Raw genomic sequence first — 12,987 nt, forward strand, 5'->3', positions numbered from 1 at the left:
CTTCATTTGTAAGTTACGCCATTAAATAAATCTCCTTTTAACTACGTGGAGTGGCCTTGATAATTTCACCAATACACATCTGCATCTGAGCATACAACATAGATAAGAAGAAATCCGTAGGGCAGACCTCAACGTTCAAGAGTTACCTTGATGTCCACAAAGGCCCATGAGTTCCTGTTCCCACCAGATATGCCCTCACACAAGCAAAGCTCGGGCCCCAGTGGTTCCTGGCCCTCCACCTAACAGGTTCATTTCCTTGCCAGCCAGTATGGCTTGACAAGCCAATGATATCTCATGAGAACTGATAGTAGGCAAGAGAGTTGTGGGCGGGGAGGCCACTCACTTTTTGTGATTATAAAACCTGCCACCCACACAACCCCTGTTCCTGGTGGCAAGCACTGTGTAGCCCTGAGTGACGCGTGATGCTCTCCTCCGACAAGGCTGAGAGTATGAGACTCACGAACTGTTCTCTGCTCCATCTGTGATGCTGTGATGGCAGCTGTCAGATTATCTCACCAGAGATCCAGCCTGTCAAAGGCTGTGTGGAAGGTGATCGGTGTCCTCTAGGTAAGACGGCAGAAGAGAAACTTTTCATCCCAAGAGAGAGTGAGCTTCAGAGAGAGTCACAAAGGTAGGGGTAAGATACTTAAAACACAGAGTGGAAGATGGATGATAAGTGGGAGAGTGACAAAGTGAAACAGCTCGAACAATATGGTCCCCATGGGGAAGGGATCAGAAGACCCCTATGAAGAGACTCAGGGCAAGCCCACACAGCCTACACTAGCCTCAGATTCATTGTGATTGTCTTAGGGTTTCTATTGCTGTGAAGAGACACCATGACTGTGCCAACTCTTGCCGTGGGATGGTCTGTATGTCAAATGTGTTACTGATTGGTCAATAAATAAATCACTGATTGGCCAGTGGCCAGGCAGGAAGTATAGGCGGGATAAGAAGGAGAATAAAGCTGGGAAGTGGAAGGCTGAGGCAGAGAGACACTGCCAGCCGCCACGATGAGAAACAGCATGTGAAGATGCCAGTAAGCCACAAGCCACGTGGCAAGGTATAGATTTGTGGAAATGGATTAATTTAAGATATAGGAACAGTTAGCAAGAAGCCTGCCACGGCCATACAGTTTGTAACCAATATAAGTCTCTGTGTTTACTTGGTTGGGTCTGAGCGGCTGTGGGACTGGCAGGTGAGAGAGATTTGTCCTGACTGTGGGTCAGGCAGGAAAACTCTAGCTACAAACTCTTCTAAAGGAAAACATTTAATTGAGGTGGCTCACTTACAGTTCAGAGATGCAGTCCATTGTCATCACGGTGGGACATGGTGGTATACAGGCAGACATGGTGCTGGAGAAGGAGCTGAGAATTCTACATCTTTGATATACAGGCAACAGGAACTGAACTGGCTCACTGGGCATGGCTTGAGCATATATGAGACCTCAAAGCCCACCTCCAGAGTGACACACTTGCTCCAGCAAGACCACACCTACTCCAACAAGGCCACACCTCTCCCAATAGTGTCACTCCCTCTGAGGGCCGTTTTCTTACAAACCACCGCAGTGACTTCTCCATTGGTTTGTGTTAACAAGGGAACACAAACCCCAGTTGTTTCTCTGTATGACTTGGAGGGCAGGGGCCAGGCGCTATCTTGACAGAGAATTGGTTGCCTGAAACTGAACAAGGACGGGGAAGGGGTAGGGACTGATCACAGGAAGGATGAGTTTAATCTATGACTCTGGTGGTTTGGGACAGCAGAAGGGCCTGATGCTGAGCGGCTCTAAAGTGTCAAGAAGCTGGCTGGTGGGGTGCAGGCTGTGAAATGCAGAGGGTGACATAACCCCACCTCAGCTGCTAGGAGCGGAGCTCATCAATTGAGAAAAATCTTGGCTAGCTGAGCCTGGAGTCAGCAGGTGGGTCAAGCTCTGGAGCCACCATCCTTAGCTTCGGAGCCTAAAAACTCTGATGTTCCGGTGGGCTACCATGGCTGCATCCCCGCAGCAGGGAGATGAAAGGAGGTCTTAAAAGGATGAAGACAGGCCCAAACGAGGGGACGAAACAGAGGCAGGTTGGAGCTGAACATGAAGCAGTGGAGAGACTGAGTTAAAGGAAAGGGCCGAGAATGACGGGATTTCTGCAGCCGCCCGCAAGCAAGACAGACTCAGAGATCCTGCAGCAGAAGTAGGAAAGGGCAAATGAGAAGAGCGAGACCGAGCAGCTGTGTGGCTTCGCGTCCAACCCTCCTGCCCTATGGCTGTGTGCCTGGAGCCAGTCCTATCCTCCACGAGTTTCTTCCTGTCCCAGCAGGATGCCATTCCTCTTGTCTACACTGGGTTCCTTTTGCACTTCCTTCCCCTCAGGTAGCCTCTCTTCCCCTGGGCCACTCCTAAGGGTGAGGGGTTTGCCCCTTCCCAGTGTTTTTTAATCCTTTGTGGCACACCCCGAAGTTTTAAAAGTAGCTTTGTACTTTTTTTTTTAAGTGTGAAAGGTCTCATGCACAGACCTCAGTGCTGTGGATGGTTCCCACGCTCCCAATACACTAGGAAAACACACTCAGCTAGAACAGGAGCCACCTGGAGAGGTACAGGCGGAGGCGCATCCAGAGGGTGAGATAACCCACTCCACTCGCAGACTGCAAAGATAAACGTAGCCACTGGGAACCACTAAAAGGAAGGGAAACTACTGAAATGCAGACACCAAGCATCCATCTAAGACAGGCTGGACGCCAGCATAAGCAAATTTTAAAAATAAAAACAAGAGCCCACAAGATCAACATACCTTCTCAGCCAGCCCAATAGTCAAGGACCCCAGAAAAGCATTTTCAACGCTTTTTTTTTTTTTTTTTTGGTCTTTTTTTTTTTTTTAGTCTCCTTGTACCCCACCCCCATCATTTTGGTTTGAGACAGAGCCTCGCATAAGCCTAGCGGTGGCCTGGAAGTTGATATGCTGTCGCTGACCGTAACCTTGACTATCTTCCTGCCTCTACTTCCCAGATGCTGGAATTGCGGTGCCACCATGCCATTTATACAGGGCTGGTGGCCAAACTCAAAGCCTGGTGCGTGCTAGGTATTACAGCCTCAGCCCCCTTTCCCTCACACGTTAGTGTACTTTTACTTTACTATATTCAATTATTTTCTTATTCGCCTTCATATTTTTATATAATTTTGTTTGTACCTTTTTTTTTCACCACTGGGAAATCTTTTTTTCTTGTCATTTCTTTCTCTTTTTCTTTTCCTTTTCTGCCCACTATTTTTCTCCCCCTTCCTCTCTCCCTCCATCTCTCCCTCCTTCCCTTCCCCTTGCCTCTACTTTTAGTAGAAATTTTAGTTTAACTGACTGAGTTGTGGGTTGTTTCGTTTTATTCTGATCTATTTGGGGTTGAGTTGAGTTTGTTTCAGTTCAGTTTTTTTTTTTTAAATTCACATTTTAATGTTCTGTTGGCCTTCTCACAGTTTCCTAATTTTACTTTTGAACTTCATTATTGGAATCTAATTTTTTCCTTTTCTTATTTCCTAATCCCTTATTGTTTTCTCTTTACATCCATCATTTGCTTCTCCACCCCAGCTATTCTTCATCGCATTTATTTAACCTCACTTTGATTCTACCTTCTGCTTTCTGTGTGTGTGTGTGTGTCTCTGTGTGTGTCTGTGTGTGTATGTGTGTGTATGTGTGTGTGTCTGTGTGTGTGTCTTGTGTGTCTGTGTGTGTCTTGTGTGTCTGTGTGTATGTGTGTGTGTCTGTGTGTATGTGTGTGTATGTGTGTCTGTGTATGTGTGTGTGTCTGTGTATGTGTGTGTCTGTGTGTATGTGTGTGTCTGTGTGTATGTGTGTGTCTGTGTGTATGTGTGTGTATATGTGTGTATGTGTGTGTGTGTGTGTGTGTGTGTCCCAGCCTCATACTAGTTCCACTTTTCTCTAAATCATTTAAATGTATAGCACGTTCTACATTAGTTCTCCCACTTCCTGGCTTATGTTTGTTGGTGATATGCGTTTCTCTATCTCGTTTATTTTGGTGTTGCTAATGTTATACGGATTTCTCTCTTCACTTGAGCCATCTAGAGTAGGCTGCTTGGTAAGAGGAGCCCCAAAGAAAACAAGAAGAAATATGGAGCCAACAGCTGCACAGATCACATCCCAGAAACACAGAAAGATTAGGGAAAAGTGAGGCAGCATGACTCCCCCAAAGATCATAACTCTTCAACTACGGAATTTAAACTGAAATAGGAAAAATGGCAGATGAGGATTTCAAATGTTTCTTTTAAAAAATGGCAAAGACCTTAAAAAGGATACAAACAAACAGATTTATTTAATTTGGGAACTGGAAAAGAAATGAACATAGTGGAAAAAGTTAGGAAAATACATGAGAAAATCCACAACAAAGATGAGTGTCAGCAACAAGGAAAATTTCAGCCAAGAAATTTAAAATTTAGGAAAAGAAATAGACATGTTTGGGAAACCATGGAAAGCATCATCAAACATTCTACCAAGAAGAAAAAAGAAGGAATGGAGAACAAGTTCAAAAAATATTACCCTCACCAGGCAGTGGTACCACACACCTTTAATCCCACCACTCAGGAGGCAGAGGCAGGCAGATCTCTGTGAGTTCGAGGACAGCCTGATCTACAGAGCGAGATCCATGACAGGCACTAAAACTACACAGAGAAACCCTGTCTTGAAAAAAATTACTCTCAAATCAAATACCAATAATTTAAAAACACAAATGAGCAAAGCTACACCATCTAAGCATTCTGGAATACTATCAAGAAAACAAACAGAAGAATTCATGGAATAGGAGTTGCTAAGATCAAAATTAAAGGCATCAAGAAGCTATTCAATTAAATTCTAGCAAAAATTCCCCCAAGCCAAGAGAAACAGAAATATAAACACTAAACACATGTAGAACCACAGATACGTGACCAGAGGGGACTCCTCCATGGCATATTAGAGTTAGATACAAATCCAAGAAACAATGTTAAAAGGAGGAAAGTACCAGCTCACTCACACAGATAAACAGATCAGAATACCACCAGCTCTCTCCTTAGCTATCCAGACGTGAGGGAAGAAGGGAACTCTGCATTTCAAGCCTCAGAACAGATACCTTCCAATCACTATTGCTACATCATCAAAGCTCTCTTTTTAAGTTGATGTTGAAATGAGGGCATTTCAAAACAGGTACAAAAATAACACAGTTATTATATAACAAAGCCCGCACTGATGAAAATACTTAAAGGAACTATATACAAAGGAAGAAAAAGTTTCCATCATGAGATGGCAGGAAAGAATGCGTTTCATATGTTGGTTAACAAAGGAGAGATTGGAAGAAATCCATCATGTTGAACACAGTGAACCAGAAGACACCTATTCCTCATAGTGGAGAAAGAAGAGAATGAACAATCCAACCAACCTTAAAAACAAACAGTAAGGAGGCCCAGGGGCTCCTAAGCACCTCTCAACAATAACTGCAAATACAAATGGCTGTGGTGGTGTGGATGAGAATGGACCTGATATACTCTATATTTCAGTACTTGATTTCCAGTTTCTGGAACTGTTTAGGAAGGATTAGCATATATGGGCTTGTTGGAGGTGTGTCATTGGGGTGGGCTTTGAGGTTTCAAAATCCCATGCCATTCCCAGTGTCTCTCTTTCCATCCCTCTTCCCCCTTCCTCCGATCCCATTTTCCTGTTTGCTGTCCTCTCTGGGATGATGGACTCTAACTCACTCATAAGTCCCAAACTTTCTTTTATAAGTTGCCTTGGCCATCACGTTTTGTCACAGCAATAGAAAAGTAACTAAGACACTGTCCTCGGTATACCACCAAAAACTGGTTAACTGGACTGAAAACTACATCCAACTATTGGCTGTCTCCTGGGAACACTCCTCACTGGTAGACACCCACAGACAGAGATTCAAAGGATAGAGGGCAATCTTATCAATAAAACTGAGGCTGAAAATAGGTTGGCACGGCTGGTCTGATATCTGATAAAGTAGACTTCAATCCAAAACTAGTCAAAAGAGGTAAAGATCACTACATAAAAATAAAGATAACAATTATCTTGAAAAATATAACAACCACAAACAGATATTCAGTAACCATTGGAGCTCTCGGTTTAACTAAACAAACACCAATGGGAATAACAGGCCAGACGGCTACAGAGACAGTATCAGAGGATGACTTAACGTTCATATTCAGATAGGTCACCCAGACTCAAATCAATGAAGAAACTTTACAACTAGACTACACCCTAGGGCTGGAGAGATGGCTCGGTGGTTATGAACACTTGGGGTCAGTTCCTAGTACCCACATGGTGTCTCATAGCCATATGTAACTACAGTTCCAGGGGACTGACTGACTCCCTCTTCTGGCCTCTGTGGGCAAAACACCCATATATGTAAAATAAAAGTATTTTCTTTAAAAAATAGAGGTATATAGGGCTAGAGAGATGACTAACTCAGCAGTTAAGCATGGTTGTTGCTCTTCCCAAGGACCTGAGTTCGATTCCCAGCACCCCCACGGTGGTTCACAGCTGTCTGTAACTCCAGTTCCAAGAAAAATGTTCTCCTTCTGCCCTCCATGGACACCAGGCATGTAAGAAGTGTACAAACATGTATGCAGGCAAAACACTCACATGTTTATAAAATGAATGAATCTAATTTTAAAAAAAGAGTATGCAAGCAACTTAAACAAATCCACAACAAGTAACATGATTGAAGGACTAATAGAGTCTCCCTTTTAAAAGAAATCTAGGACCAGATCAATGTACTACAAAATTATACCAAATCTTCATGAAAGTGCTAAAATCTATGAACTCACTGAGACTGTGGCAGCATGCACAGGACCTGCACAGATTCAAGCCAGATGGTGTCCCATTGCTAAGACAGGGAAGTGGACATGAGCTTCCATCTTTAAACAAGAAGCTGTCTCCAACTGACATCTGCTTACAAAGAAAAATTTCATTTTCTCCAATGGAGTCTCACTGGATATATTAACCACACTTAAGGGAAGGCCCCGTGTCCAGCAGTAGATGGCTAATACAAAACAAACTCAATGGTATTTTTACAGACTTTTTGTCTCATATTGCTTTGTTTGGACATTTTTTGTCTCACTGGTCTTTTGCTTGTATATTATGGTTTCCACTCTTTGTGTTTTTATGGTGGGTGTGTGTGTGTGTGTGTGTGTGTGTTGTCTGTGTTTTGTGTCTGTGTGTTTTATGTGTGTGTGTTTCTTGTGTTTTTTCTTTTTAATTCTTGTTTGGTTGGGATTTTGTTTGTTTGTTTGCCTGTTTGTTTTCTAAAAAAGAGAGAAAGGAAGGGCATAGAGTTGGGTAGATGGGAGGATCTTGGAGGAATTGGATGAGGGGAAACTGTAATCAGAATATATTGCATGAAAAATTTTTTTGATTAAAAATAAAGTGCTACCACCAATGCTTCTCAAACTGTCCCTTTAAAAAAAGGAATAAAGACTTCCAAACTAAATTTGCAAAGCCAGTACTGTCCTGGTACTAACATCATATAAGGACACAATGAAAAACAACAATTATTAAAGCAATTTCCCTGATGAATTTAGAAAAATAATTCCCCAAAACATACCTGCACATCTCAAGGGCATGTGAAGATGATGGTGTATTATGACCTACTTGGTTGCATTCCAGGGATGCAGGAGTGATGCAACACGTGCATATCGATAACTGTAAAGCAGCTCACGAATAGACTTAATAGGTGGTATGAGTTTAAAAGTTCATCATAGCCAGGCAGTGGTGGCACATGCCTGTAATCCCAGCACTCGGGAGGCAGAGGCAAGTGGATCTCTGTGAGTTCAAGGTCAGCCTGGTCTGCAGAGTGAGTTTCAGGATAGCTAGGACCATTACACAGAGAAACCTTATCTCCAAAAAAAAAAAAAATCCTGATAACTACTAATAACAAAAATTACATTCACAAAAAGAACAAAAGGGGAATTAACATGATAGACTTCCAAAAAAAAATCAAACACAAAGGAAGATAGTAATAGAGCAACTAAGGCTATGACAATAGAAAACAGATCAATTACAAACTGACAGAAGTCTTTCCTCATCCATGATCAATTTAAATATAAATAGACTAAACTCTTCAAATAAAAGAAATAGTTTGTCAGAAAAGACTTTAGAAAAAATGATCCAATTGTGTGCTATCTACCAGAGACTCTTCTTAGTTCTAATACTGCAAATTGTTGAAAGTGAAGGCCTTTGAAAAGACCACACACACCGTGACCAGAGAGAGCTTGCTTGCTAGAGTAATATCAGACAAAAGAAAATAAAACTTAGGTGATAAACTATTACATACTGATAAAACGGTCAACTAAACACAAAGGTAGAAGAATTGTAACCACATTTTTTATGGAATTTTGCTGACTTCAAAACATCAAATAATCTTAACAGATTTGAAGGGGGAAATGGCAATTTTACAAAAGCACTTGGGGATTTCAATACCTCACTTTCAATAGTGGATAGAATGTTTAAACTATTCAATAAGCAACTATGGGACATGAACAACATAAGAAAACAGACATCTAACACAGGAAAGCCACTCTTCCCAACAATGGGAAATACACACTCCTCTCATGGGCCTTGTTTTTAGACAGTGGTGTGTTAGAGCACACAGTGAGCCTCTGTGCATTAGAAAAGATCGTGTCCTCTCAGAACACATAAGGTTGAAGTTAGGAATTAATCAAGAAAATCTGAAAACTCATGAATGTTAGAAATTAAATATCTAGATAACCTGCCAAATCAGAACTCCTAAGGGGACATGAGAAAATACGTCGAAATGGGTAAAACAAAGCACAACACACCAAAAAGTTATGGGAAGCAGTAGGGTAGACAAGAGAGCAAAATGTATGACTACAAATATCTACACTATCCAAGAAAGAACTCAAATCCATGATCATTTGGTAATATGTATGCATGCCTATAGATAGGGCATGTATAGATATGACACATACATATTAATATACATAAGCATATCTAAAAACTGACATGTGGACCAATGGAATCAAATTGAAGACCCTGACATAAATCCGCACACCTACGAACATACAATTTTTGACAAAGAAGCCAAAACTGTACAATGGAAAAAAGAAATCATCTTCAACAAATGGTGCTGGCATAACTGGATGTCAATGTGTAGAAGGCTGCAAATAGATCCATATCTGTCACCATGCACAAAACTTAAGTCCAAGTGGGTCAAAGACTTCAACATAAATCCAGTTACTCTGAACCTGATAGAAGAGAAAGTAGGAAGTAGTCTTGAACGCATTGGCATAGGAGATCACTTCGTAAATATAACACCAGTAGCACAGACACTGAGAGAAACAATCAATCAATGGGACTTCTTGAAACTGAGAAGCTTTTGTAGAGCAAAGGACATGGTCAACAAGACAAAGCAACAGCCTACAGAATGGGAAAAGATCTTCACCAACCCCACATCGGACAGAGGGTTGATATCCAGAATATATAAAGAACTTGAGAAATTAGACATCAAAATGCCCAACAGTCCAATTGAGAAATGGGCTATAGAACTAAACAGAATTCTCAACAGAGGAAGCTCAAATGGCTGAAAGATATTTAAAGAATTGCTCCACATCCCTAATCATCAGGGAAATGCAAATCAAAACAACTCTGAGATACCACCTTACGCCTGTCAGAATGGCTAAGATCAAAAACACTGAAGACACCTTATGCTGGAGAGGATGTGGAGCTAGCGGAACTCTCCTCCACTGCTGTTGGGAATGCAAGCTTGTACAGCCACTTTGGAAAACAATATGGCACTTTCTTAGAAAATTGGGAATCAATCTCCCCCAAGACCCAGCTATACCACTCTTGGGCATATACCCAAGGAATGCTCAATCATATAACAAGGGCACTTGCTCAGCTATGTTCATATCAGCATTGTTTGTAATAGCCAGAATCTGGAAACAACCTAGATGCCCTTCAACTGAAGAATGGATAAATAAAATGTGGTACATATACACAATGGAGTACTACTCAGCAGAGAAAAACAATGACATCATGAGGTTTGCAGGCAAATGGATGGATCTAGAAAAAATCATCCTGAGTGAGGTAACCCAGATTCAGAAAGACAAACATGGTATATACTCACTCATAGGAGGATACTAGATGTAAAACAAAAATGACTAGACTGCTACTCACAACTCCAGGGAGGCTACCTGGGAAACAGAACCCCAAGAAAGACACGGGGATCGCCCAGTGACGGAGAAATGGATGAGATCTACATGAACAACCTGGACGTGAATGGGGGTAATGAGGGGCAAGTTTCGAGGGAAAAAGAGCTTAGGGAAGCGGGAGATCCCAGCTGGATCAAGAACAGAGAGGGAGAACAAGGAATAAGAGACCATGATAAATGAAGACCACATGAGAATAGGAAGAAGCAAAGTGCTAGAGAGGTCCACAGAAATCCACAAAGATACCTCCACAATAGACTACTGGCAATGGTCGAGAGAAAGCCCGAACTGACCTACTCTGGTGATAGGATGGCCAAACACCCTAACTGTCGTGCTAGAAATCTCATCCAATGACTGAGGGAAGTGGATGCAAAGATCCACTGCCAGGCCCCAGGTGGAGCTCCAGGAGTCCAATTGGCGAGAAAGAGGAGGGTTTGTATGAGTGAGAATTGTTGAGACCAAGATTGGAAAAAGCACAGGAACAAATAGCCAAACTAATGGAAACACATGAACTATGAATCATAGCTGAGGAGCCCCCAACTGGATCAGGCCCTCTGGATAAGTGAGACAGTTGATTAACTTGAACTGTTTGGGAGGCATCCAGGCAGTGGGACCAGGACCTGTCCTTATTGCGTGAGCTGGCCATTTGGAACCTGGGGCTTATGCAGGGACACTTAGCTCAGCCTGGGAGGAGGGGACTGGACCTGCCTAGACTGAATCTACCAGATTGAGCTGAATCCCCAGGGGAGTCTTTGCCCTGGAGGAGATGGGAATGGGGGAGGGGCTGGGGGGAAGGTAGGGGGGAGGGGGGAGAACAGAGGAATCCATGGCTGATATGTAAAATTAAATTAAATTATAAAATAAAATTTAAAAAATATATACATATGCATATCAATATTAAATTATCCTTAATATTGAGGAAATGTTTTCTTTATGGTTCTCTTTCTATGATGGTTGTATGTAAATGAAAAGCAGATACACAGACATATCTTTTGGAAGGTACAAGCTATAAGACAGTTCATCACTTATCTTACGCTAACATGGTGGCCATTTCTCCTATATGGTCTTAAATATAACAGATCATTTATAAATTTTCATTCAGCAAACACTTTTTGAGGTACTGCTCTGTTTTAGGCACTTGTTCACAAATGGCTTTCTCTCAGTGCCCTGGAGTTCCCTCTCTGTTCCTGAATTTGAAGCCGAGTTCCCACTCCCTCCACAGATTGGCCCCAACTATTGGCTTTTGAACTTTAAATGCAATTAAACTTATGGTAATAGATTGTCTGACCTCACACATGCATTATTTAAAGTTTACTTCAGAAGAAGGGTGCAAATCTTAAAACCTGGTGGCCAGTAGCCACCACTACCAAGTGCAAATTCTCTATTTGTCAAACTACTTTTGTGGTATATGTCCACACTTCATTTTCTTCCTTTCTGGGACTCTGGTTTGGCCTTCTCACCCTAACACTGTATTTGTTCTAAGACTACTTGACAGGATGCCTTTAGAACCCATTCTCACTAGATCTGCCCGCTGTCATTCCAGCCATAGACCATTCATCTAACTCAGCAAAGAAAATGCCTCACATGCTACACAGCATGGCTGTGACAACGCAAAGTCAGACCCCAAAGCAGTATGAATTTAGTTTAATGGCAATATTAGTCTATCCTCTCAGGTGTGGGACCCTCATGTTGTTTAGTGGGAGGGGTTGATTATAAGAGTGGAGCCTAAGAGTGGTACCTAGTGCCCACACTGCCTGAACCTGCCTGGAAAAAAAAATAAAATAATAGAGAATAATACAAGAAGAGGAATAGTTCTAGATGCCTATGAGACCTCATTGCTAGGCTGTTGTAGAATATTAGTTAAAGAGGTGTTACATTTGTTTATGCTGTGGAATTTTTGTTTAGTGATGCAAAAATGTGTTGCATTCTTTTTACGTTGCATTTATTTAACTCTGTGAAGCTGTGTTACTTTGCCTGTCTAAAACACCTGATTGGTCTAATAAAGAGCTGAACAGCTAGCTGATAGCTAAGCAGGAGAAAGGGTAGGTGGGGCTGGCATGCAGAGAGAATAAATAGGAGGAGAGACCAGGGAAGAGCAGGATTGAAGAGTGAGAAATGGAGAGGAGGATGCCAGGGGCCTGCCATAGAGTAAGAGTGAAAGTCAGGTATACAGAAGTAAGAAGAGGAAAATACCCACAGCAAAAAAGTAGATGGAATAAGTTAAGAAAAGCTGTCTAGAAATAAGCCAAGCTAAGGCCGGGCATTCATAAGTAAGTATAAGACTCTGTGTGATTTATTTGGGAGCTGGATGGTGGGCCTCCAAAGAGTAAAGAGCCAAAAGAGTAAGAGTCAAAAAAAACAAAGCTAGGTGGTGGTGGTGCATGCCTTTAATCCCAACACTCAGGAGGCAGAGCCAGGCAGATCTCTGTGAGTTCAAGACCAACCTGGTCTACAGAGCAAGATCCAGGACAGGCACCAAAACTACACAGAGAAACCCTGTCTTGGCCAAAAAAAAAACAAAACCACTACACTAGGCAGTAATAGAGCCAGAGCCAGATTGCCTGTCTATGGGTTTCACCTCTTCTCTTCTCAGGAGACAGTGTCCCAGCTCTTGCTCACACTGCAGTAGCCCATGGGCAGTCTTCCTATTGCCAGTGACTGTTGCCCAGTCATTAGCCAGATATCCACCCACCTACTCTGAGCTGCCCTAGCAGAGGCAGAACAAAGCCCATGGAAGGTTGCCTAGACAACCAAGCCCAGGCCCCTCCCACACT

At 42.3% G+C, this 12,987-nt stretch overlaps 1 protein-coding gene across 1 annotated transcript in view; it reads right to left on the reverse strand.

The window, feature by feature from the left end:
- Positions 1-12,901, reverse strand: part of Igsf11 (immunoglobulin superfamily member 11) — a 190,912-nt gene extending 178,011 nt beyond the window's left edge. The window contains exon 1 of the mRNA XM_059277751.1: positions 12,792-12,901. The gene's annotated coding sequence lies outside the window, so the exon portion shown is untranslated. The remainder of the gene's footprint in view (positions 1-12,791) is intronic.
- Positions 12,902-12,987: the final 86 nt, after the last annotated feature.

Source organism: Peromyscus eremicus, chromosome 12 (assembly GCF_949786415.1).
Source record: "Peromyscus eremicus chromosome 12, PerEre_H2_v1, whole genome shotgun sequence".
Taxonomy (NCBI): Eukaryota; Metazoa; Chordata; class Mammalia; order Rodentia; family Cricetidae; genus Peromyscus; species Peromyscus eremicus.